This window comes from Podarcis liolepis (assembly GCF_965112155.1).
Source record: "Podarcis liolepis genome assembly, chromosome: 7".
NCBI lineage: Eukaryota > Metazoa > Chordata > Lepidosauria > Squamata > Lacertidae > Podarcis > Podarcis liolepis.
In genome coordinates, this window is record NC_139561.1 from 89601625 (window position 1) to 89627703 (window position 26079).

At 50.6% G+C, this 26079-nt stretch overlaps 2 protein-coding genes across 2 annotated transcripts in view; one reads left to right on the plus strand and one right to left on the minus strand.

Moving 5' to 3' along the window:
• WDR87 (WD repeat domain 87) overlaps positions 1–26079 on the minus strand; it is a 175658-nt gene that overhangs the window by 34419 nt on the left and 115160 nt on the right. The window lies entirely within an intron of this gene.
• Positions 3494–26079, plus strand: part of SIPA1L3 (signal induced proliferation associated 1 like 3) — a 108341-nt gene continuing 85755 nt past the window's right edge. The window contains exon 1 of the mRNA XM_083516103.1: positions 3494–3621. The gene's annotated coding sequence lies outside the window, so the exon portion shown is untranslated. The remainder of the gene's footprint in view (positions 3622–26079) is intronic.

Below are 26079 nucleotides of genomic sequence, written 5' to 3' on the forward strand. Positions count from 1 at the left end.
AGGGCGTTCCACAGGGCGGGCGCCACTACCGAGAAGGCCCTCTGCCTGGTTCCCTGTAACCTCACTTCTCGCAGTGAGGGAACCGCCAGAAGGCCCTCGGCGCTGGATCTCAGGGTCCGGGCAGAACGATGGGGGTGGAGACGCGCCTTCAGGTATACAGGACCAAGGCCGTTTAGGGCTTTAAAGGTCAGCACCAATACTTTGAATTGTGCTTGGAAACGTACTGGGAGCCAATGCAGATCTCTCAGGACCGGTGTTATGTGGTCCCAGCGCCCACTCCCAGTCACCAGTCTCGCTGCCGCATTCTGGATTAACTGCAGTTTCCGGGTCACCTTCAAAGGTAGCCCCACGTAGAGCGCGTTGCAGTAGTCCAAGCAGGAGATAACTAGAGCATGCACCACTCTGCCGAGACAGTTTGTGGGCAGGGAGGGTCTCAGCCTGCGTACCAGTTGGAGCTGGTAAATAGCTGCCCTGGACACAGAATTAACCTGCACCTCGATGGACAGCTGTGAGTCCAAAATGACTCCCAGGCTGCACACCTGGTTCTTCTTCCCTGCAATTTGAATCTGCTTGTTTGGGACTCAAGCTTGCTCCATCTTCTATGGGGCGGCCCTTCAGATACTGGAAGATGGCTCTCATTTACCTCTCAGTCTCCTCTTTTCCAGGCTAAACAGAAGTTTAGGACCTTTTACTAGAGTTGTAACATGTGTTTGTTATGAATATGTGTTTACTGTAACCTGATGCCCCAGGAAGTTATTGCACAAGAGGTATAAAGGCAGGTTGTTTTATTACATGAAGGTGACTAAATATATGTGCGCTGGTTAAGGATAAACACATATTATTCCTAACAGACACACATTACAACTCTAGCAAAAGGTCTTAAGGCTCTTGGGAGTGTGTGCTAGACATGGGTTCAGACACACATATTGTAACAGGCTATGCAGCCTGTGGAATCGGCTCCCGATAAGAGGAAGCCAGCCCATCACGGAACCTGCAGAACTGGATTTGCACCCCCTCCCAGGGTTGCACGCCAGGATCAGTCCAAAAGGCATGGTGGCGCAGGCAGTGGAGAGATTTTAACTTCCCTGTTGAAGTAGGAAATTCCTCTGCATTGGGAGAGGAAGCTGTTAGGGAGCTTAGAGCGGAAGCCACAGGTGATTCAGGACACAGGGTGTATAATTTATTTCATGACATTTATATTTGGTTTACAGAGAATAAAACAATATAAATATTAGTGAAAACAACTCTTTAAAAGAGGCATGCCTAGCTGCCTGACAAATGCACAGCCAATCAGAAACACACACACCGTTCACATGCCCCATGGGGACACCTTGTGCCAGCTGTTTGCAAAAAAAATTGGGCCTGCTTGGTTCCCTAAAGGGACACGGTGGCGTTGTGGGTTAAACCACAGAGCCTAGGGCTTGCTGATCAGAAGGTTGGCGGTTCGAATCCCCGTGACAGGGTGAGCTCCCTTTGCTCAGTCCTAGCTCCTGCCAACCTAGCAGTTCGAAAGCACGTCAAAGTGCAAGTAGATAAATAGGTACCGCTCTGGCGGGAAGGTAAACACCGTTTCCGTGCGCTGCTCTGGTTCACCAGAAGCGGCTTAGTCATGCTGGCCACATGACCCAGAAACTGTACGCCGGCTTTCTCGGCCAATAAAGCGAGATGAACGCCGCAACCCCAGAGTCGGCCGCGACTGGACCTAATGGTCAGGGGTCCTTTACCTTACCTGGTTCCCTAAGTTCCTTGCCAGTGCCCCCCACCTTACCCTATAAAAAGGATTATTTGGAATAGCAGTTTGTATCACCCACTATCCACACAGTAACAAATCAATTGCATGTTTATTGAGAATCCAATTAAAACTATTTAGTTTAATCTATTCAACAAAATTGGTGGATTTGATCCATTGAGACCAGCTTTTCAAAGTCTGGAAAGTTATTTGCACCTGCAGCGTGCGCCCCACTTGCCTCTCAGTGCCCACCTGGGTCATTCTACTGTACACTTTGGGAACCGCTGCCTTATGCAAATGCATGTGGCTGCACCGGCATTTGAACTGTGTGGTGATAGCAGCAGGTAAAGGTAAAGATAAAGGACCCCTGGACGGTTGACTCCAGTCAAAGGAGACTATGGGCTACGGAGCCCATTTCGCTTCAGGTCAAGGGAACTGGCGTTTGTCCAGTCGTGACCCCATGAGCTCGTTTCTCCAGGCAGCCCTAATTGGGCCCTTGGCCACCTCACAGCTTGCCCAAAGCGCAGGCCTCCAATGTCAACGCCTGCGGGGTGTGTGTCCAATTGTGGTTGGTCTGGAGCAGCAGTTCTCAACCTGCGGGTCCCCAGATGTTGTTGGACTACAACTCCCATCATCCCTGAGCTCTGGCCTTGCTAGCTAGGGCTGATGGGAGTTGTAGTTCGACATCTGGGGACCCACAGGCTTAAGGTTACATTAGGACGAAAAGGGGGGGGAGAGGTGGAGGGGGCCATGGTGGGTGGGGGTTGGGTCAGGAGGCGATATTTCTACTTTGCTTAATGTATGTGTGGGTTTTTGTGTCAGCGTCGTTTGTGCAGGTTCTCTTTGCTGTTCAGTTGTGTTCCTTTGGTGGTGGTTCTGAAGCCCCTTTAGGGTTGAAGCCGGACTGAGGATCACCTGGCTGTGCTCAGGTGTGGCCACAGCTGCCCTCACCTAGACCAGAGAGGCAGCGGCTGTTGCAGGTGCCTGGATTTCTGCCCTGGGTGCAAAGCTCCTTCCCTTTCCAGCTGGGCTGGGAATGCTAGTTTGGCGCCTTACGAGTGCCTGGAGTAGGGCAGCGTGTCCTCACAAATCAAGGGAAAGGCTGGAGTCTGGATAAACAGCTGCAGGCAGAGTATGGCAGAAAAGGGGGCGCTGGGGGCGGTTTTGGGGGTAGGATTTGTGTTTTTAAAGGAAACCCTCCAGTCATGGCCTTAAGTGGGCTAATGCACAGGATTCGCACGTGCACATTCACTCCGCCCGTTTCCCCGTGTTTAAGACCCACTTTCTTCCTGTGGCTTCAGGGTCGCCCTGGGAAGCGAGTCTTTCCCGGGGAAGCCTAGCAGAGGGGCTGCGGCCGCAGAAGGAACTCTGCACATGGTCAGGGGCAGCCTCTCCCTCGGATCCCCCGCAGCACGGAGGAGAAGGCGAGCCAGGGCCATTCCTGCCACCCTACGCTTCCCGCCCCACGAGGCTCGCCTTCTCGCCTTCAGAGAAGCCCTGCGCCTTTAAGACGCGCGGTGGCCCCTCAAGCCGAGGGGCGGAGCTGCCCGCGGCGGCGCCGCCCTCTCCCTGAGCGAGCAAACCCGGCCCGAGCTCCGGCGGCGGGAGGGCGGGGCTTCCATTTTACGGCTCCTCCCCCTCTTCCGCTCGCGCTTCCTCCTCCGACACCCACTAGAGGCGAGGAAAAGGCGGGGCTTCCGCTCTGACTCCGCCCCCGGCCCCCTCGAGCGGCGCGAAGAGGCGAGGCGAGGGGGGCGGAGCTTCCTCCCGTGGCCCCGCCCTCCCCTGGGCGAGCGAGCGAGTGAGCGCGGCCGAGCCCGGCCAGAGCAGCTGAATCCTCTCCTCGCTCCTTCGCGACGCCGCCTCGCGCTCCCCCCTCCCTCGTCCGCCAGGTGAGTCCGCGCCTCCGCTCGACCCCCCTCCCTCCCTCCGCGCGCGCCTCGTCAGCCTCGTCCCAGAGCGACCGTTGGGCGCCGCCATTCGCCCCCTGGGGACGGGGGGGGGGACACACGCGGGGAAAGGCGAAGGGACCTGCCGCGACTGCCCTCCGCTCTCTCCCTCGACTGCTCCGCCGCCTCCCGGACTCGTCTCCCCTCAGCCCCGGCGCCTTCTCTCCCTCAGAGCCTCCTCTTCGTCGCCCCCCATTCCCGCCGCTCCGGTCCCCGCTCCCGCCTCGCCGCACGAACACAGCGGGGGCCGCGCGGGGCCTCCTGGGAGCCGTAGTCCGCTCGCTCGTGCCCCGCAGGGAGGGCGGCGCGGGCGGGACTACGCTTCCCGGCGGCCCCCGCGCGAGAGGGCTTCTCTTCGCTCCCCGTTTCTACCGGGGATGCGGGGGGTGGGGGGAGCAAGGAGGGCGCGCGCGTGGCTCCGGGGGAACGGAAGGGGCGGTCCCTGGAGGAAGGGGGCGGGGCGCCGGGCAGCTCCTGCGGCGGGCAGGAAACACGCCCGGGACCCGCTTCGGGGGCTTCGGGTTGAGAAGGGACCCCCAAGGGCCATCTAGTCCAGCCCCCTGCAATGCAAGAATCGCAACTGAAGCAGGGCATCCCTGAGCGCTCTTTCTTTCAAGGGAATGGCTTTCCTCGTGTCCCGGGGCGAAAGCGAAGCCACCCCCAGGAGAGCTTCGGAGTTGCGCCCCCGGTCCGCCCCCCCCCATGCCTGCGCCCTTCCCATCAATTGCTCAGCTCCGCAAGCTGTTTGTCCATCTGCCTTGCTGACTTTGCATCTGGCCCGTTTCTCCCACCCAAAGACCCGCCAACTCCGGGCAGCTTTGTACTCGTGGGCTGAGTGCCTGGCTCCGTGAGCTCTCCTCTCCCCCCCCCCCGCCCCCAGCAACTGCGAAATGTGGGATCTGGTGCAGCAGCTCCAGCTTCTCCCCAGTGGGAGCCTCTGCAGGGCTTTCCTGACCTAATTTTGCAGACAATCGCCTATTCAGGCCGGGTCTGATGCTGCCTGAGAAAACATGATTGGTGGAGGGGGGGTGGGAGCCTCAATTTCCAGTTTGGGTTTTGTTTGCCATCTCTCCAATCTGTACCGTGGGGCACGAGTTGGCATAGGGGGAGATGCTTGCCTTTGCTCTCCCAGCACCCATCTTTGAAGAGGAGGGCTAAGTTGTGTAATTCTCTCTTCTCATGCTGACATTTTTTCTCTCCCCTCCTGGCAAAGGGGTGCAGTTTGGTTTGAGTTGCACTGGAGGCATGGGTGAAGCCTGCCAGGTCTCCTGTCTAGCATCCGCCTGGCCAAGGTGCACGCTTTCCTTCCAGGAAGTTGGGTGGCTCTCTGGCTGCCAGAGGAATAGCAGTTGTTCTGCTCCAGCCCCGAACTTGGCATGAAGTCACCCTCCATGGTGACTTTGGCCGGGCTTTATCATAATGTCGGTAGACTGGTGACTACAAAGGGGACAGAGTTTGATGTGCTGTGAGAGAGATTTAGTGAGGAATGCAGCGGGCCCTCTTCCTAATCTCGCTTGTGCTGACCTGCCAAAACATGACACTGATTTCCAGATGGCATTAGCCGTGTGAACTTTGGGGCTGAGGCTGTTCGGACTGCATAGGTGATTCCCACCCCCACCCCCCTTTTTACAAACAGCTCTGGGTTTTCTCTGTGGGGTGGATCTCCAGTGAAAGGGTCAATGTGTCGCCAGAGAAGCTGAATCCAAACAGACAAAAATGACATTTAAGGGGGGGGGGTTAAACTTGCTCGCTTTGCCTGAAGGTATTGGCTCCATTATACTCTCTGCAAGGAACAGCTGCACCAGGAGGCGGAGGCAGCAACCGAGAGCAGGGGGATTTGCAGCATTAGGGGCAGGGTACTGTCAGACACCGACTTAATAACCCCCCTATTGTTTGTCTGGATGCCGGGGAGGAAAGTGGCTCTTAGAAGGGGCTGCAGAAAATCCTGGGAGTGTCTGGGAAGATTGGGATTGTTTACCAGGGAAGGGAAGGCAAATAAACAGGGGTCTGATAAGGGCCTGGAAATGGTGCACCAGAAGAGAGCAAGTGCGGGGATAGTTTTAGTCTTTGAAATCCTGGGTGCCTGCTTCTGTGTTTATGTGGGAGAGGAGACTGGGGGTTGGCTGTGTGCTTGGTCTGTGGTGGTGGCCTGTACATGTTGTGGTGATGGGCATGTGAACAACTCCGTGTTTGGCATGCGAGTCTTGCAGGTGTGTGTTGCATGCAGTTGGAGCACGCAGGTGTCCTAAGTCCTTAAGAAGACCCAGAGAGGGTCCTTGGGTCAGGCCAAAGAGGGCCATCTAGCCAGCACCCTGCTCTCACAGTGAGGCCTGGGACCGTGTCTGTTGCCCAGACCTGGACCTTAGTAGTGCCAGGCCAGGCCAGGTGCCGGCTTCCTCTGTTGCTGCCTTTGTTAGGGAACTTCCAGAATCACTGGGCTGAAAGCAACCAAAAAACCCTCCTTATCTGGACCCCTTTCACCTGGCAAGGCCAGTTGCATATCACCCCTACAATTTAGACTTTCAGGTGCAGTGGGGAAAAGGCCAGAGGGTTGGCATGAATGGGGACCGGTGCAAAACTGGCTACTGAAACGTTTGCTGTGTCGCCTGCAGTGTCCGGTTCCGTAGACTTAAAATACGGTTTCCCGCGTGTGAAATAGGTGTAAGTCCAGCAGGACAAACACACAGGTGTGCCCAAGTGTCGGAAACGGTTGTCCAGCTCAGCTCAGAAGCGTGGGGAGAATTCGGATGCCTTCCTGTCGCCGAGGCCTAAAGTTAGCACTTGTTGAGAGTGAGGTGTGCTCCCAGGCTTGGGTCAGCATCAGCCTGCCTTTAAGAGGAACAAAGCCAGAGAGTCCAAATGGGAGAGTTTCTGTTTGTTCTAAAGGTACACAAATGACTCTCCAGGCAGGGGTAGCTGTCCTTAAGCAAACAGCCACTCCCCTGCAGTGTTTGCCTCCCAAACATTCCTGCTGCAGGCACCTGAAAGTGAAATGGGCGGAAGGTGCAGGGCGGTGAGGGATTGTCTGTAGCTCGGAAGTCTTAATACGTTGCCTGAATCCTGCCTCTGCACGCGGCTGCCCCTTGGTTGCCTGGGATCAAACTCCCAATTTTATAGCCAAAATGGTTCACGGGAGACAGGGTTAGAAATCAGTGAATTCTCCCCAAAATATTTCTTTTGTGTGGGGTAGTCACACTTCCCCTTCTCCGGTGTGAGAGACACCACCTCCATGCTTTCCCTTTTCTGTGGGGATCTCTACCTTCCGTCCTATTAAGAACATAAGCAGAGCCGTTGCCAGATCAGGCCCATCTAGTGCAGGATCCTGTTCTCACAGATGCCTTTCCTGGGAAGCCCACTTGCAATTCCCCAAAACAGTGCATACAGTGGTCCAGGTACCTTCCACTTTCTAAGACCCAGGAAGCTTGCATTTGGGGGTGCATTTCGTAATCTTTTGCCATATGTTTGCATGGTTGTCGTGTGCTCCTGCTGTGACCCCCCCCCCAGCGACTGCAATAAACTCCTAGAAGTTGCGGGGTTTGAGACCCACCCATAAGGGCTGCTGCCCCTGGCGAGGTGCCTTCATTATTCAGAGGAGGGGTTGTAGAATGGGGACCTAGTGAAATGGGACTGGACCCTCAGGGTTCTGGGGGTCTGGATCCCTTTCGGATCGGGAGCAAGGCAGGGGACTGCGCTTGCGACAGGAGCCTTAATAAAGCAAAACCTTTGTGGTGCATGGATTGCCTGGGCTGCCCTTGCCCCACTGAGTGAGACAGAAAGAGGAGACACACACAACCCTTGGGGCAACCATCCATTGGGCCGTTCTCTTGTGCAGACACCGCTGCCAGGAACAGCCTGAGCATGTGGGCTACCACCACCCACTTCACTCTACTGCCAGGAAGATGAAATGCAAGAGTGGGCTGGACGGCCGCCTCCCAGTTCGCTTCATGTGCAAGTAAAACGCAGGAGAGGCTTGAACTTAAGAGTTAAAAGAGGTATAGAAGAAAAGGCAGCAAAGAAAGGGCAAAAAGGATATTAATGTGTAAAGGAATATGGGGGCAATTCAGCGAGAATCCCTGTGCACACCTTGCCTTGAGGGTCCCTTGCGGCCTTCACCCTCCCTGTAGTGAGGGTCTGCTATGCAAGGCCTGTCAGGATGGGTGAGACTCCCAGTGTTAGAAAATGGGAATGGAATGCTAGGAGCCATGTGGCTGCTGGGACCTAGGTTGTGGGTGCCAAAACAAAATGGCTAGGCGCCACATTTTCTTGGTTGCTGCCCCACTACCAGACCAGGCAGCCCCACACCAAAATAACAACAACAACAATTGCTGTGGGTCAATCGGTGTCTGGAGGGTAGCATGGCAGCAAAGATCTGTCTTTTGCTAGCGCGCTACCCTGCAAAGACCTGATTCGCATGGCAGCAAAAAAATGACAAGCCTTTTGCTGCCACTGTGCCTTGGCAGACCAGGCAGGTGGAGGTGCTAAGCCAGGTGCCAAGGGTGGCTGGCGCCTGGACATCTCCATCCTGTCACAAAAGGCCAGTTGACACTCTCAAAATGCGACTGGCACCCGGCTAATTCCAAAAGCTGGAAATCCGCCTTTCTCCCGACAGAGAAGGAACTTACAGTAAGTACAGTGGTACCTCGCAAGACGAATGCCTCGCAAGACAAAAAACTCGCTAGACGAAAGGTTTTTCCGTTTTCGATTTGCCTCGCAAGGCGAATTTCCCCTATGGGCTTGCTTCGCAAGACGAAAACGTCTCGCGACTTTGTTTTCTTTGTCTAAAAACAAAGACATGTTTTGTTTATAAAGTTAATTTATTTTCCCTTCAATTTTTGAACTGCTCTTTACAGTATGTGTGACTTTAAAGAGCAGTTAATAAACTGTTGTTGTACCAAATTTGGCTTTGTTTGGACTTTTTTTGACCATAGGAACGCATTAATTGATTTTCAATGCATTCCTATGGGATTTCGTGCTTCGCAAGACGAAAAAATCGCTAGACGACAAAAATTGCGGAACGAATTAATTTCGTCTTGCGGGGCACCACTGTACCAGTGTTTACTTCTGTAGGGAAGAAGGGGAACCTGTGCAGAGGTTACATCTCAGCAGTTCCCAGATCGGGTGGGAGCTGCTGCAGGCTAATCCGTATTGACTCCCTGCTGCTGAACTCGCCTGTCAAAAGGCACCTCTGAGGGTAGTTTCCAAGGCAGGATCCTTACCTGGATGAAAGTCTGGATTTACTGAGAAAATAACACCCTCTTGCATCTATGTTTTGTCTCCCCCGCCCCCTTTGACCTGTTTAAGGTAGAATGGTGGAAATAGAGTCTGCCTTCAGTTTTGCTGTCTTCTTGAGCCAGTCAGGTCCTTCTTGCCTCCGTGCCACCGCTACATTCGAAGTCATTGACCACCACATAAATCTGCAAGTCTTCACGGCCTAGGACCCTTGTATCTGCGGGACCGCCTCTCCTGGTATGCCCCACGGAGGACCTTAAGGCCCATAAATAGTAACACCCTAGAGGTTCCGGGCCCTAAGGAAGTCAGATTAACCTCAACCTGAGCCAGGGCCTTTTCAACACTGGCTCTGGCCTGGTGGAACGCCCTGCAGGATCTGATTTCTTCCCGCAAGGCTTATAAGACAGAGTTGTTCCGCCTGGCCTTTGGCTTGGAATCAATTTGATCCCCTTCCCCTCTTTCCTGTTTCCTTTTTCCTTTCTCCTTCTGTGATGGAACTCCTGTTTGGGGACTTCCCTGGCTTTTCTGGCCCACGTAGGACCAGTCTGGACAGTTGGCCTTGGTGAAGACTACGTTTTCATCCCCCCAAAAAAGTTTTTGATTTGAGTTTCCATTGAAATGAGGCTGATTTTAATGTTGTATTTTAATCTTGTTATTAAGTTGTATTTCAATCAATTGTTTTATACTGGTGTTAGCCACCCTGAGCCTGGTCTTGGCTAGGGAGGGCGGGGTATAAATAAAATGTAATAATAATATTAATAAAGTCTTTAAGGTCGCTTGTGGGATGCTTTTCCCTGTCAAACCGAAGCTCCGGTTGCCCTGCAGAAGATTGCAGGGGGCTTCCAGTGGAGACGTGAGCTTCAGGGTGCCGGTGCTCTGGCACGGCTACCTCTGTTTCCAAGAGCTTCACAAGCTGTTTTCAACTTGGACTCTTGGTTCTTGCAAATTCCACCTTCTGTTCGCGGCGGAAATCTTCTCTGGAGGCATGCTGCAGTTGAGCTCACAGGATGCGTGGTTAGTTTTTCTGTGTGGGGATCTGGGGGGTTTGAGCAGAAGAAGAGAGACTTTAAAACTCGTGTCCTGCTGAATTTTCTCTCTCCCCCCCCATCAGATTTCTTTCATTCCTGCCCCCTGCGATTGATGCCTTACAGAGTGTTCCTTCCCCCACTTTCCTCTGCGTTTGAGAGCTCTGCCACTGAGCTGTGGCCCATCAATCTGTAAACCACCCACAAAAGATCTGGCGTCAACCCCCCCTTAGCAAAGCTTTCTCTTTTCCCTGTCAGCTCATGGGGGGTTGGTGCTAGCTTTCCCAAAAGCAGGCGCTTGAACTTCGAATCACAGCCCTTTGATTGACTCCTGTTAATCACAACTGTTTGTGCTGTGCCTCTCTGTTGGGGAAGGACCACCGTAGATCAGTGGTGGGGGGCCACTTGCCTTGCGCTCAGAAGGTCCCGGGCTCCATCCCCAATGGCATCTCTAGGTGGGGCTGGAAGAGACTCCTGCGGCTGAAACCCTGGAGAGCCACTGCTGCCAGTCCGTGTAGACAGCACTGAGGCAAATGGACCATTAGTTTTACCGTATTTTTTGCTCTATAAGACGCACCAGACCACCTAGTTTTTCGAGGAGGAAAACAAGAAAAAAAATATTCTGAATCTCAGAAGCCAGAACAGCAAGAGGGATCGCTGCGCAGTGAAAGCGGCAATCCCTCTTGCTGTTCTGGCTTCTGGGATAGCTGCGCAGCCTGCATTCGCTCCATAAGACGCACACACATTTCCCCTTACTTTTTAGGAGGGGAAAAGGGAGTCTTATAGAGCAAAAAATACGGTACTTTGCTTCCTGTGTTTCTATTGCACATGGACATGTTGGCCTCCAAGGTCTCCAAGGGCAGCTCTTAAAGCCACAGAGCTCAGTGTATCTTGGGGAGTCTTCCTTGGTGGGTGATGCCCTGGTTTGGGGCCTGGAAACTGGAGTTTATACCCAGTCCCATTTCCTCCTTCCTGACCCTTCTAGGTTGTGAGGCCTTTGGTGCAGGTTCTCCTTTCCAGTTTGCCTGGCAGTATCCAGATCTGCTTGGTGGCAGCGAGTGGCAAAAGGTGCCCCGTTCTGCAGACTGGATTTTGGCTTCAGCAGTTGGGTTTCATTCCGAGGGCCTTGGCAATTCCCCTCCATTCCAAGGCCTTCCTGCATCCGACAGTCAATTGTTGTCGGATGCAGGAGGGACTGAGGTTCGATGTGCTTGTCTTTGATTGGTATTCTGCCAGTGGGAACGCGTCCGCCAACGTCCACATTAGCAGGCAGCCTGCGATGGTGAGTTCCAGGAATGTAGCAAGCAATCTCTCTCGCGCTGAAGATAAGTAGATCTTAATTAAATGGCAGGCTGCAGGAACAAGGTTGTTTAATAGCAGAGAGAGAGCTTCTGCCAATTCCTTCTCCCAGGACCTCCATTCCTGTGAAGAAGGCAAATCTCTCCTGGGAGCTTTCCCATGTGACCTTTAGCAAAGCGGGTCTCTTTTGATCCCTGAAAATTAGCCTGGCGCAGGTCTGGGCTTCTGAGTTAAGCTTCCAGCTTCTCAAGCCCCCAAGACTCACCTAGTGCTACAGCTGCTGTCCCCAAATTATTGAAACAGGTTGGAACTGGAAATCTTGGGAGGAAGTGATCATGTCCTCTTTGGTTTCATGATACAGAGGCAAGGGAAAGCTGCGTGTAGTTGGACACACACTGCGGATTTTAAGAAAGCCAATTTCAAAAAGCTTAAGGAACTACTGGGTGAGTTCCCATGATCAGAAATACTTAGAAAGAAGGGGGTCCAAGTTGGATGGGAGTTTCTTGGAAGGTGAAATATTGAAGACACAAACATAGACAATTTCAACCACAAAGAAAAGAGGATCTAAAGAAACCAGTATGGCTGCATAAGGAGCTTACAGATGAGCTGAGATTTAAGAAGGGCATGTATAAGAAAGGGAAGAAAAGGGAAATCACAAATAAAGAGTATAAACAAGTAGGCAATAGTTGCAGGGAGAACAACAAGCAGGTCAAAGCTCAGAATGAGAGAGGTTAAAAATAATAACCAAAGATTTGTTCAGCTATGTTTGAAGCAAGAGGGAGAACAAGCAAGTAGCAGTTCCTCTGCACGGAGAAGACAAAGAAATGCTACCGGGTGACAGAGAGAAAGCGGAACTGCTCAACACCTACTTTGCCTCTGTCTTCACCCAAAAGGAACGTGATGCCCAACCTGGTGATAACAGAATCAGTGATGTAAGGAGGGAGCTGCAGCCCAAGATAGGAAAAGAGGTAGTAAGGGAACACCTAGCTACTTTAAATGAATTCAAATCTCCAGAGTTTGATGAGCTGCACCCAAGGATGCTAAAGGAGCTTGCAGATCTAATCTCAGAGCTTCTATCATTCTTCGAGAATTCTTGGAAAGCAGGTGAGGTCCCTACAGATTGGAGGTGGGCAAATGGTGAAAAGGGGGGGGGGGAGTCCCAGATAACAACCAACCAGTCAGCTCAACATTGATACCAGGAAAGGTCCTAGAAAGATCGGTTTGAGCCTTTAGAAAATGATGCTGTGATTAAGATCCAGCATAGTTTTCTCAAAAACAAGTCATGTCAGATGAATCTAGTTTCTTTTCCCGATAGAGTTGCAAGCTTGGTGGATCAGGGGAATGCTGTGAACGTAGTGTATCTTGATTTCAGTAAGGCTTTTGACATATTCCCCCATGATATTCTTGCAAAGAAGCTAGTAAAATGTGGGCTAGACAAGGTAACTGTTAGGTGGATTTGTAGCTGGTTGACTGATTGAACCCAAAGAGTACTCATTAATCGTTCCTTGTCATCCTGGGAAAAAGAGACAAATGGGGTGCCGCAGGGTTCTGTCCTGGGCCCATTGCTGTTCAATGTCCTTAAAACAACTTGAACAAGGGGCCCAAACTAACAAAATGAATTGCAATAGGGACAAATGTAAGGAAGAATTGCTGCGCCGATATAAGATGGGGGACAGCTGGTTTGCCAGTAGTACTGTACGTGTGAAAAGGATCAAGGGTTCTTAGGAGACCACAAACTTAACATGAGTCAACCATGTGATGCAGCGGGGGGGACGGGGACGGGACACACCACTATTTCTATTCTAAGAAACATCAACAGAAGTCTAGTGTTCAGATAAAGGGAAATCATAGTCCAACTCTCTTCTGCCTTGGTCAGACCACACCTGGAATACTGTATCCAGCTCTGGGCTCCACAGTTTAAGAAGGATGTTGACAAGCTGGAATGTGTGCAGAGAAGGGTGACCAAGATGATCAAGGGTTTGGAGACGAAGCCTTATGAGGAACAGTTGAAGGAGTTGGATATGTTTCATCTGGAGAAGAGGAGACTGAGAGGAGATATGAGCCACCTTCAAATATCTCAAGGACTGTCCCATGGAAGATGAAGTAAGCTTGTTTACTCCTCCTCGGGAGGCGAGGACCAAAACAATGGCGTCAAGTTACCAGAACGGAAGTTTTGACTAAACATCAGGAATTATCTTGTGACAGTGAGAGCTGTTCAACAGTGGAAGGGACTCCGTTGGTGAACTCTTCTTCCTTGGAGGTTTTTAAGCAGAGGTTGGAGAGGGAGAGATGAGGGAAGCCAGCTTCTTTTTGAGGCTGGCAGGTGAAACCCATTTCTCTGTCTTGCATCCCATCAGGTGTTGCATGGGAACAGACTGTAAACCTACAGCCTGGGAGGCCCTCCTGCCGCCTCTCCCGGGTGACTCTGTTGGCTGGGGGCTGTTCTCTGGCTCCATGTCGTCATCTGGGCATTTGCACCTGCTCTGTGCTTTTGCCCAGCAGAACAAGACAGCAAATGGCAGAATCATTCCATGCTGATGAGGATTACTTGACTTTTGCCACCACTAAGGAGGCCTTATTTTGTCAACTTCTTAGCCTTATTGCTAGCGCTGGGCGATACCTGGTTTTCAACTTCGTGATATATCGCCAGCTAAACACCACGATATACTGATATCTGAAATAAGATGGAGCTACGTAGAGGCGAACATGGTAATGTCCTGGCAACTGCTGCTAAGTTAGCTGTCTAAATCACCACGTACTGATGAAATAATCACTTTCATCAGCAGGCAAGCCAAAATGCATCCAAACAGGACTTTGGTTTGGGGCTTGAATACCAAATGGTGGTATTCAGGTCCAGGACAATCCAAAATACAGTGATGAGTCATAGTGAATGCAAACAATCTGGGAACATATTGAACAGCAACAAAAAAATCTAAATTTGATGCATGTCATTATATGAAAATTAACTCAATGATAGCATGCTTCAACTAAACCATTAAAGATTTCTGGAGAATATATTAAGGTACTATGCAGTTTTAGGGGCAAATTTAAAATTTACAAGAGAAGATTTAGTAAAAGTACTAATTAAACTTGCATACGATTAACAATATAATCTGTTTTCTACAAGTTTAATTCATGTAATTTACTAGTCAAGTTGCATCTCCTTCCCCACTCAGAGAGCCAACTGCAATTCTATGCATGAGTAAGCCCCACTCAGTTCAGCTAAACTCACTTCTACTTTCCTGGGATTAAGCCCCATTGAATCCAGTAGTCCATAGTTAATACCATTTCCATTTCAACTGTGTGTATTCTCCTTCTTGCACTCTGGGACTCCCTTGTTGTAAGAGCAAGCTACAGGCAGGCAATGTAGCTGAGATCACAGAATTGTAGTGTTGGAAGGGACCCTGAGAGTCCTCTAGTCCAACCCCCTGGCGAATCAACATTCTGTTATGGCGACTGCGGCCTAACTGATATATCTGACAGGTGTTGCACTTGACGGCAGAGCTTGCGTCACTTTGCCTTTTGAGAGGGTGAAATAAAGATCTTTTTGTATGCTGTTGTGTCACTAGACATGCAGCTTGTAATTGGTTAACTGCTATGCTTGTGGGTTTTTTGTTTTTCTCAATAAGAACTATATCTGTTTTTTGTTTTTTTTTTATGTGGGTGGAAGGGTGTCCGAGGCATTGGGAGATAGATGGGCTGAGGAAACCAGGTGGCAAAATAGTTTTGTGCTTCCTTGTAGTGACAGAAAATGTTTTCCCCCCCGGTGCTGAAAGAATTTTAATACTTTGCTGGAAGCCGCCCAGAGGGGCTGGGAATAAATAATAAATTACTATTATTATTATTATTATTATTATTATTATTATTATTATTATTATTATGCTGAGGACCAGATGACCTGCAGCTCCATCAGGAAGGCTCTTCCGTCACGGAAAATGCTGTGCGAGAGAGAGCACGTGAAGCAGCCCGTGTTTCTGGACGCAGGACAGAGTCCCACGCACTGGACCATGTCAGAATGGCCTCTCAATTGGCAGAAACGAAAATAATTTTCTGCTTGTAAAAAGCTTGTCCTGAGGACTCTCCAATTACACACACGTCCAGTCCTTCAAAACAATTGTTCTTTTTCCAAGCCCTCCACAGACAGTGGCTTGCGTCCAGCACTAATAACATTCTCGGACTAGACCCATGGAAATGAATGCATGTGGCTAGTTTAGGTCCATTAATTTTAATGGAAAGAACTCAGATGGATACAACCTCCCCATGCTTCTATGTGGGAAACTGGTCGCGTTTGAAGTGGCACAGAGAGCAACAGCGATGGGTTTTTTTTTTTTGTAGGAAAGTCCACTAGCAAGGACATCTTCCTGGCTGGCTGCTGGTGGGCCCCTCAGCCTCCTCTAAGAAGTGGGTCGTGTGCTGGGGGTCATTCCTTTGTGTCAAATGGGCCTGCCCTGGGTGCTGAGAGTACCTGGCTCCCTCTGAGAAGCCTACCACCTAATTCCTTGTGGACTGCTCAGGAGAGGGCAAAGCTTGCTGTCAGTTCCTGGCTCGGATCCTGCCATCGCCCTTAGGACGAATGCTGGGGACCATTTCACAAGCGACATTCTCTGCCACGGCATAGGACCCTCTTGCTCCTCTGGGGTCTCTTTTGGTAAGGGTGCAACATTTGGGGGCTTGTCTGCCAGGCCGCCTTCTCTGCAGAGGGAACGCTGCAGCCTCGTACGCTTCAAGACTCAGAGCAGTTGCCCTTTTGCATCTAGCTTGTTTGCATTGGGGTGGGCAGGCCAGACCCTTCCCCAGCAGAGGCAGCGTGCAAGAGGAGTTGGTCCAAAGTCCCCAAGGCTCTGAACGTCTGGTTCCTTTAGAGCAACTGCCAGATTGCCCCATCAGGAGAGGAGAGCAGGTTTCCCACGGGCATCTGTGAAAATGGCCCTCGGCTTTAGTTGTGATTCCTGCATTGCAAGGGGTTGGCCTAGATGGCCCTTGGGGTCCCCTTCCAGTTCTATGTTTCTATCTGGTTGGCCACTGCGATAACCGGATGCTGGACTAGGCGGGCTACTGGCCTGATCCAGTAGGCTCCTCTTAGGTCCTTCTGGTTCCCCTGCACATCAGTGGTTCTGCGTCCTTCCAGAGTCAAGCAGCGATTTCTTTTTAGCAGCACTTTGGTCTGTGTAACAAAGGAGGAGCATTTGTTTAAAGCCCTAAACGGCCTCGGTCCGGTATATCTGAAGGAGCATTTCCACCCCCATTGTTCTGCCCGGACCCTGGGGTCCAGCGCCGAGGGCCTTCTGGCGGTTCCCTCACTGCAAGAAGTGAGGTTACAGGGAACCAGGCAGAGGGCCTTCTTGGTAGTGGCACCCGCTCTGTGGAACGCCCTCCCACTAGATGTCAAAGAGAACAACAACTACCAGACTTTTAGAAGACATCTGAAGGCAGCCCTGTTTAGGGAAGCTTTTAATCTTTAACAGACCACTGTATTTTAATACAGTGGTACCTCGGGTTACATACACTTCAGGTTACAGACTCGGCTAATGGAGCTCCGGAACGAATTAAGTACTTACCCCGAGGTACCACTGTACTTTGTTGGAAGCCGCCCAGAGTGGCTGGGGAAACCCAGCCAGATGGGATGGGCATAAATAATAAATTATTATTATTATCATATTTTTTTTGTAACTGCTTTTATTTGTGTTTCTAATACGCAACAACCAATAACAACAGCAATAAAGAGAAGAAAGGAAAAATCAAGGAAGGGTATGAGGAGAAAGTGGTAGCATTGCAAAAACAGCACCCTAGTTCCAGACAGGTGTCTTTCCTAAGTACGTTATCCAAGAATGTTTTTCCCTGGGAGTTCCTTCGCCTCCGTGTTCAATAAATGGATGTCAAACTTTCAAAAATGTCTACTTCCTGTTCTGATTTAAAGGAGTGTCAGTTCAGTGCTGAGTTGGTGGTGTGTGAAACTCAGCCAGATGGGCAGGGTATAAATAATAAATTATTATTATTACTGTATTTTTTGCTCTATAAGACTCACTTTTTCCCTCCTAAAAAGTAAGGGGAAATGTGTGTGGGTCTTATGGAGTGAATGCAGGCTGCACAGCTATCCCAGAAGCCAGAACAGCAAGAGGGATCGCTGCGCAGCGATCCCTCTTGATGTTCTGGCTTCTGGGATTCAGAATATTTTTTTTTTCTTGTTTTCCTCCTCCCAAAACTAGGTGCGTCTTATGGAGCGAAAAAATACGGTGTATTGCTGTGTTTCCCCCCAAAATACGTCCAATATCAGCAGAAGCTCAGGTTGCCTTGTGGAAGCTTTTGGCAGCAAACCAAGCGGCCGCATGAAGGAGGCCAGTTGCTGCTGCGTCTCAGCACCTTGGGACTTCCTTGTGTTGGCTGAGATAAATGAAGGTCTTCATTATGTCCCCACCCTCCTCCAGCTGCCTGCATTCAGAAAACCAAAACAGTGATTGAGCGGAAGCAAGTTTTCAGCTTGTCTTCCAGGTCCGAAGGGAGGAAGAGTTGTTCAGTAGATGGCAACTCGCGGCGTGTCTCCAAAGGCAACCAATTTTGTGGGGCACCTTAAAGACATAGCTAACCCTTTGCCATGATATCAGCTCTCAGAAGTCCCACTTTGTCAGGCGGCCAGCTGCAAGGGGTCTTATCTTATCCTGAGTTTTTATAGCTGTGGGTGTTTGGAGAGGCAGGCGGAAGGAGGGACTGAAAGGCAGATAGCATAGGCTGTGATAGAATTAAGTTGTTGGCTGTTGGCCATTCATAAAACTCCTGTTGAGGATCACCCAGACATCTTGGCGTTTGGCCAGCTGTGAGAGACCCGCTTGCTTGCTGTTTCCCTGCAACCCACTTGCGGAGACAGATCCCTTACTGCCAGGGCCAAAACCCAGCCGGCTCCTTTCCGGGATGCAGTGATATAGTTGCCGACCTTTGCGCTCAAGAGGTCTGGGTTTGGTTTCGCGATCTTTTGCCCTCTTTCCCCGAGCAAGAGGCGTTGCTTGCAAGGAAGTCCTCCTCCTTCAGGGAGGTGAGTCAGGATCCGTGCTTTCCTTGGGAGCTGCTGCTTGAGCCAAAGCCCACCCCAGCTCTCGGCTTCTGCAAGAAGAAGGTGGTGACTGTAAACATAGGAATGCCCTTGCCCTGGCCTTGGCAGGTGGCCCAAAGGACCCATTCATGGTTTTTGCCAGGGCAGTGGGGATTGTGGCTGGGATGAATCACCCTCTTCCTATCAGGGTCTGAAACATCTGGATTAGCAGCCTGAGGACTCCCTTCATCGGAGACCCGCACGGTGCTGTGATTATTTATTTAAGCTATTTTTGTCTACTGCTTTTCTACCTTGCCGAGCAGGTTATGTTAAAATAAGCTTAAAACCGTGTAATGCCACAAAGGAAAGCTGCAAGGATTTTTCCTTTGGAAGGCCCAGTCTCTGCTTCCTGCAGCTGGCTCCTGAATAGCCCTGCTGTGGGGTGGGGGTTGATCCAGGGGGTTGGCTCAGCAGCTGCTCAGAGCAGGCCGCAAGGCTCCCGCTGCAGTTGCTGCTACCTCGCGTTTTATCCGATGGCTGCTTGCTCCCCTGCAGCGCATCTGCGCAGATGTGGCTCTTCCAGGGATTTACAGGCCGGCTGACTTACTGTGACTGGTGGGGTTCCTGTGCTGCGCATTGCAGGGGAGGGGCAAATGGGATGTGGAACTGCAACCTGGCAGGCAATAGGGCGGCCAGCACCCTTCCTTTGGGGTTATTTGGATCCCATAGGACGCTCTTATCTTTTATTTTGCCTTTGTAGCATTAATAGCAACAAACGGTGACCTCATGAGGCTTGGCTTATTGCGTAAGTGTGAAAGACTCGATGAGCGACAATGACACATAGCTGCGATTCCTGCCTTTCTGGGGGTTGGACTAGATGACCCGTGGGGTCCCTTCCAACCCTACACATGCCTCTCTCCTTTGTCATAAACTTTCTGCACCAATCGGGGCCCCACCAAGGGCACATTGCAATGTGATCCACGCGACGGTCACCTCCAGACTGGATTATTGTAACTCACGCAACGTGGGGCTGCCCTTGACACTGACCCAGAAACTCCACCGGTGCAGAATGCCACGGCGAGACTCCTTACGGGGTCCTCGCCGCGGGATCACATTCACCCGGTGCTATACCAACTGCACTGGCTCCCGGTGGAGTACAGGATCAGGTTCAAGGTGCTGGTTTTAACCTTCAAAGCCCTATACGGCCTAGGTCCCTGGTACCTACGGGACCGCCTCTCCTGGTATGCCCCATGGAGGACCTTACGGTCTTCAAACAAAAACATCATGAAGGTCCCAGGCCACAGGGAGGTTAGGCTGGCCTCAACCAGAGCCAGGGCTTTTTCAGCCGTGGCCCCAATCTGGTGGAACGCTCTGTCACAAGAGACTAGGGCCTTGTGGGACTTGACATCTTTCTGCAGGTCCTGCAAGACAGAGCTGTTCCACCAGGCCTTTGGCCAAGGCACAGTCTGACCCCCTCCTTCTGTAATCCTCATAGAACTCTAGCCCAATGGTTGCCATTAATTTAATTTGGTTTTTTTTTTACAAATTTTTTATTGGTTTTACAAAATTTTTAAAGACAATACAAACATATAAAAAGACATACAAACACGTATAATTTCATAACATTTTTTTTCATAAACCGTGTTTCTCAGACTTCCCCATACCTCCCCTTTCTGCATCCCAATGTCCAAAAGTTTTTAGCAACTCTGAATATATCTGTCAGTCCTCTGTCCTCTTAGTCCTTTCTTCAACCTAGTCTTATATCGCTGTATCCCTTTCTTACTCAAACCTCGACATTCTAACATTCATCAAGTTTATAATAGTCCTTAAGGTAGATCTTGAATTTCTTCCATTCTTCTTCCGCCGTCTCCTTTCCCTGATCGCGGATTCTGCCAGTCATCTCAGCTAATGTCATATAGTCCATCACTTTCATCTGCCATTCTTCCAGGGTGGGTAAATCTTGTGTCTTCCAATACTTTGCAATAAGTATTCTTGCTGCTGTTGTAGCATACATAAAGAAAGTTCTGTCCTTCTTTGACACCAATTGGCCGACAATGCCCAAGAGAAAGGCCTCTGGTTTTTTAGGAAAAGTACATTTAAGTAACTTTTTCATTTCATTATATATCATTTCCCAGAAAGCCTTAATCTTCGGGCATGTCCACCAAAGGTGATAGAAAGTACCTTCAGTTTCTTTACATTTCCAACACTTATTGTCAGGCAAATGGTAGATTTTTGCTAGCTTGACTGGGGTCATGTACCACCTGTAGATCATTTTCATAATGTTTTCCTTTAAGGCATTACATGCCGTGAATTTAATACCGGTGTTCCACAACCATTCCCAGTCAGCAAACATAATGTTATGACCAATGTCCTGTGCCCACTTAATCATAGCCGATTTGACTGTTTCATCTTGTGTATTCCATTTCAGCAGCAAATTATACATTCTTGACAAATTCTTAGAATTAGGTTCTAACAGTTCAGTATCTAATTTTGATTTTTCCACCTGAAAGCCAATTTTCCTGTCCTGTTTGAAAATCTCCATTATTTGGTAATATTGAAGCCAATTTTGTACTTTAGGTTTCATTTTCTCATGACTTTGTAATTTCAATTTATCTCCCTCCTGTTCCAAGATTTCCCAATACTTCTGCCATCCGACCTCCATATTGAGTTTCTTCAATGCCTTAGCCTCCACGGGTGACACCCATCTAGGGGTTTTGTTTTCCAACAGATCTTTATATCTTATCCAGACATTAAACAATGCTTTTCTAACAATATGGTTTTTAAAGGCCCTATGCACCTTGATTTTATCATACCATAGATATGCATGCCAACCAAATGCATTATTGAAACCTTCCAAATCCAAAATGTCTGTGTTCTCGAGGAGCATCCACTCTTTCAGCCAGCAAAACGCTGCTGCTTCATAGTACAATTTTAAGTCCGGCAGGGCAAATCCCCCTCTTTCTTTAGCATCTGTCAGTATTTTAAATTTAATTCTGGGCTTTTTGCCCTGCCAGACAAATTTCGAAATATCTTTCTGCCACCTCTTAAAACAATCCATCTTGTCCAGAATCTGCAAGGCTTGAAACAAAAATAACATTCTAGGCAATACATTCATCTTAATCACTGCAATTCGGCCTAACATTGACAATTTCAAATTTGACCATATTTCTAGATCTTTTTTAATTTCTGACCAGCATTTTTCATAATTGTCCTTATACAAGTTCAAATTTTTTGATGTCAAATAAACCCCTAGGTATTTCACCTTCTTAACAAGTGTCAATCCTGTCTCTTCTTGAAATTTCTCCTTCTCCGCGGCTGTTAAATTTTTTTCTGCCATTACAGTGGTACCCCGCAAGACGAACGCCTCGCGAGACGAAAAACTCGCAAAACGAAAGGTTTTTTCGTTTTCGAGTTGCCTCGCAAGACGAATTTCCCTATGGGCTTGCTTCGCAAAATGAAGCTTGCCCCGGGGACAGCGGGTCTTCTCTTTTGAAGCAAGGGGCTGGGGGGAGATAGCGATCTCCCTGCAGCCCCTTGCTGCAAAAGACGTCCGGGGGAAGCGGCAAGCGAAGCGCTTCGCTTCCCCGCTTCCCCCGGACGTCTTTTGCAGCAAGGGGCTGCAGGGAGATCGCTATCTCCCCCCAGCCCCTTGCTTCAGAAGAGGTCCGGGGGAAGCGGGAAGCGGGAAGCGAAGCGCTTCGCTTCCCCGCTTCCCCCGACGTCTTTTGCAGCAAGGGGCTGCGGGGAGATCGCTTCTCCCGGTGCTCCGAAGCCGGGCGGGGGGCAGGGGACACCTTTTGAAGGCAGGCGGGGGGGAGCAAAGACTTTGGCCCCCCGCCCGCCTTCAGAAGAGGTCCAGGACCTCTTCTGAAGGCTGGCGGGGGGCAAAAGTCTTTGTCCCCCCTGCCTGCCTTCCCAGGGGCTTTTAAATCGCCCCGGACAGCGGAGAAGTCCTCCGCTGTCCGGGGCGATTTTAAAATGCCGCCCGCCAGCATTTTAAGATCGCCCGGACAGCGGAGAAGTCCTCCGCTGTCCCAGGGTTTTTTAAAATGCTGGGGGTGGGAAGAAAAGCCCTTGTCCCCCCCCCCCAGCCTTCAGAAGAGGTCCGGGGACAGACTGTCCCCGGACCTGGTATGAAGGCGTTTTCCCTAGGAACGCATTAATTGATTTTCAATGCATTCCTATGGGAAACCGTGCATCGCAAGACGAAAAAACCGCAAGACGAAGAGAATTGCGGAACGAATTAATTTCGTCTTGCGAGGCACCACTGTAATTTAATTTGATTTTAAAATGAATTGATTTTAGAATGCTGTGTTAGTTTTATTGTTGTTAGCCTCTCTGAGCCCGGCTTCGGCAGGGGAGGGCAGGATATAAAGTTGTTGTTGTTGTTGTTGTTATCTGGTTGGGAGGTTACCAGAGCATGGGGTGCCAACTTAAATAAATTTTGGGGGGTGCACTCAGGTGGGCCATGCCCCACATAACTGATCACATGACATGATGCATGCGCACCATATGAATGGCAATACCAATTAATCGGGTAGCGCTGTGGGTTAAACCACAGAGCCTAGGACTTGCTGATCAGAAGGTTGGCAGTTCGAATCCCCGCGACGGGGTGAGCTCCCGTTGCTCGGTCCCTGCTCCTGCCAACCTAGCAGTTCGGAAGCACGTCAAAGTGCAAGTAGATAAATAGGTACCGCTCCAGTGGGAAGGTAAACGGCGTTTCCATGCGCTGCTCTGGTTCGCCAGAAGCGGTTTAGTCATGCTGGGCACATGACCCGGAAGATGTACCAAGAAAGCGAGATGAGCACCGCAACCCCAGAGTCGGTCACGACTGGACCTAATGGTCAGGGGTCCCTTTACCTTTTTTTTTACCCATTAACAGGGGGGCAGCCCCCTCACATCTTTTATTGGAGGAGAGAAGCTCCCTCTGCCCCTAGGAGTTGACTCCTATGGCCAGGCTATCTCTACTCAGGAGTGGCCCTAGCTGGCCAGAGGCTCTTGTGCTGAGGAGCGCTCCCAGGCGATGTTTGTGCTCCTTGAGGAGGGGGCAGCACAGTCCCACCTAGAGGAAGTTGATTGCTGAATTCCTGAACCGGAGGCCTACCTACCTGCCTGCCTGCCTGCCTCTAAAGCCACCACTTGGTTGGGGCTCAGTTTCGGTGCCTTGGCTCTCATCCAGCTCATTGCAGCAGCCAGGCAGAGAGGCCCAGCACCTGCCCAGACTCACCTGACTCAGGTAACACAGGGAAATGGCGCCAGGTGACAGTTGCCTGCGGCTTGGCTCCCGCGGTGGGCAACCCCCGGGCAGCAGGTGCCTTTTCAGGCCTGTGTCTGAATAGCCAGTTTGGTGGTTGTGTTGGGGAAACTAGTGGGTCTCCCCCCAGGGTTTTGCTTGTGATCTGAAGGTGTCCTTAGCTGGGAGGGCAGAAGGTGTGTGGGTTGTGCTTCTCAGGCTTGGTGTGCGGCTGTTTGTTTTGCAGAGACTTTGGACTCCCGCGGCAGGAGGAGAGGGCCCGTGTGCCTGCCTTGCTCATTCTTGCTCATTCTCTCATGCAGCCCAGCCGGCCGTGTGGTGGGGGCTGCATGCAGATGCTTGAAGCTGAGTGGGGGGGGGGGGTGAGAGAAGCTTTTCTCTTCTGCAGGGCTGCTCTGCTGGGATTGCATTTGCTCTTCAGATCGGGGGGGGGCACTTTCAGAGGTCCCCCCTCAAGCTCTAACTTGGCATATGGAACTGCCTGTTGGGTTGCCAGGACATTTTCTGGGCTCAGTCCAGCCGCTCTGGGCTTTGCATTGAAGACAAAAGATGGTTAAAAATGTCTGGGTGATCTGTGCAGCTTGTGCTGTGTTGGGTCCCCCCCCCCCCAATAAAGCAGAATTGGGTCCCAGCAACCTCCACACGGCTTGTCGCTGGATTCCTGCTGCTCACCATCCTTCTAGCGCTTCTTTGCTTACCACTCTTTTTGAGGATCTTTCCTGGAATTGTAGAGTTGGAAGGGACCCCATAGCGTCATCTAGCCCAACCCCCTGCAGTTCAGGAATCGCAGCTGAAGCATCGCTGGCAAGTGGACATCCTTTTTTTTGTCATCTCACTGTGTGCCCTTTCTGTGTCACTTCGAATCTGTGTCCCTTGAATCTGCAGGAGCTCCAGAGGCCTGGTTCTGTGCATTTGTGCTAATAATAATAGTTATAATAATAATAGTAGTAATAATAATAATAATAATACAGTCATACCTGCGGTTACAGATGCTTCAGGTTGCCTTTTTTCAGGTTACGGACTCTCTGAAACCTGGAAGTGCCGGAATGGGTTACTTCTGGGTTTCGGAGTCCGTGCATGCGCAGAACGCATACATAGAGGCGCCGAATTGCAACCCGCGCTTGCGCACACATGCCGCTGCGGGTTGCGAATGTGCATCCCGCACGGATCATGTTCGCAACTCGAGCGTCCACTGTAATAATAATAATAATAATAATATGCTGCCCATCTGACTGGTTTGCCCCAGCTACGCTGGGTGGTCTAGATCAGTGTTCCCCATCCTTGGGCCTCCAGCTGTTTTTGGACTACAACTCCCATCATCCCTCGCTAGCAAGACCAGTGGTCAAGGATGATGGGAATTGTAGTCCAAAAACAGCTGGAGGCCCAAGGTTGGGGAACACTGGTCTAGATGACTGAGGTTGCACCTGCCAGCCCAAAACAAGGACGCCTCTTGAGACGGTGGCAGTGGCAATGCCTTCACCTTGCCGCAGACCTAGCATCCTGCAACGGTGGCTCAGTGGCCGGCAAGCTGCTCTCCGTGGAATTGGGAGCGTGCGACGCAGCGTCCAAAGTTACTGGGTCTAATTTTAAACTTCTTGGCCTGGAAGCTCTCCCTTTAAATGTTTTATGGCACTCTCCTGAAATATTTTAATAGAAACTTTTCTGTTTCTGGAAGAGCGCAGTTTATTTTTATGCCGGATATGAAAATAAGCCTGCAGGAAGCCTTTACCCAGGGATGCCAGGGTGGGCACAATGGGCCCTTATCTTCATACAATGCCTGCCTTGTCGGAAGGCACCCCCTGAGGGTTGTGACAGTTGGAGGAATCTGCCCCCATGGGACGCTTCTGCTTCTCAATGGCTCTCCTGTCTGTCTGGAAGAAGGGTCTGAGCTAACTGTGGGCAGGGGTTGGCCTGTTGTGGCAAGAGGAAGTTTTCTGCAGGACTGAGGCTTTGTCGGGGACCCCAACGCCCTTTTCCCGAGTGCACATTTGCTGAAAGCTGTTCTTTGCCATCCTGGCTCACTTTGATCAATGGGTTTCTGCGTTCTCTCTCTTTTTTTACGGCTTGAAATCACTGCAACGTCAGGTGAACAAGCAGATAAACATATTAACACCCCTTTCTTAGGGTCTTTTTTTCTCTTTCCACTTTCCCAGACTTCCAGGTTCTTGTCATGTCCCCTCTTTTTCACCTTTTTTCTCAACAAGAAAGCTCCAAACATCATGCCCTCTTCTCAGAGCGAAGTTGCTCCAGCCCCTTGGTCATTCTGGTAGCCTCTTTTTCTGAGCTTCTTCCAAGCTCTGCAGTGCCCTTTTTCAGATGAGGCAGCCAGAACTCTATGCAGTGGTGGTGTTTGTGCCATAGCGATGTATAATGGACAGCTTCACCTTCCTTCCGTTTCCTAATGATCCCCATCATGGAACCGGCCTTTTTCATGGCTTCTGCACGTGGGGTTGACGTCTTCCTCAAGCTCGCCACTCCTACCCCAAGGCCTCATTCCTCTTCAGTCACAGCCAGCTCAGATCCCATGAGCGTATGTGCGGAATTCAGATCTTTTTGCCCTTGTTTACATT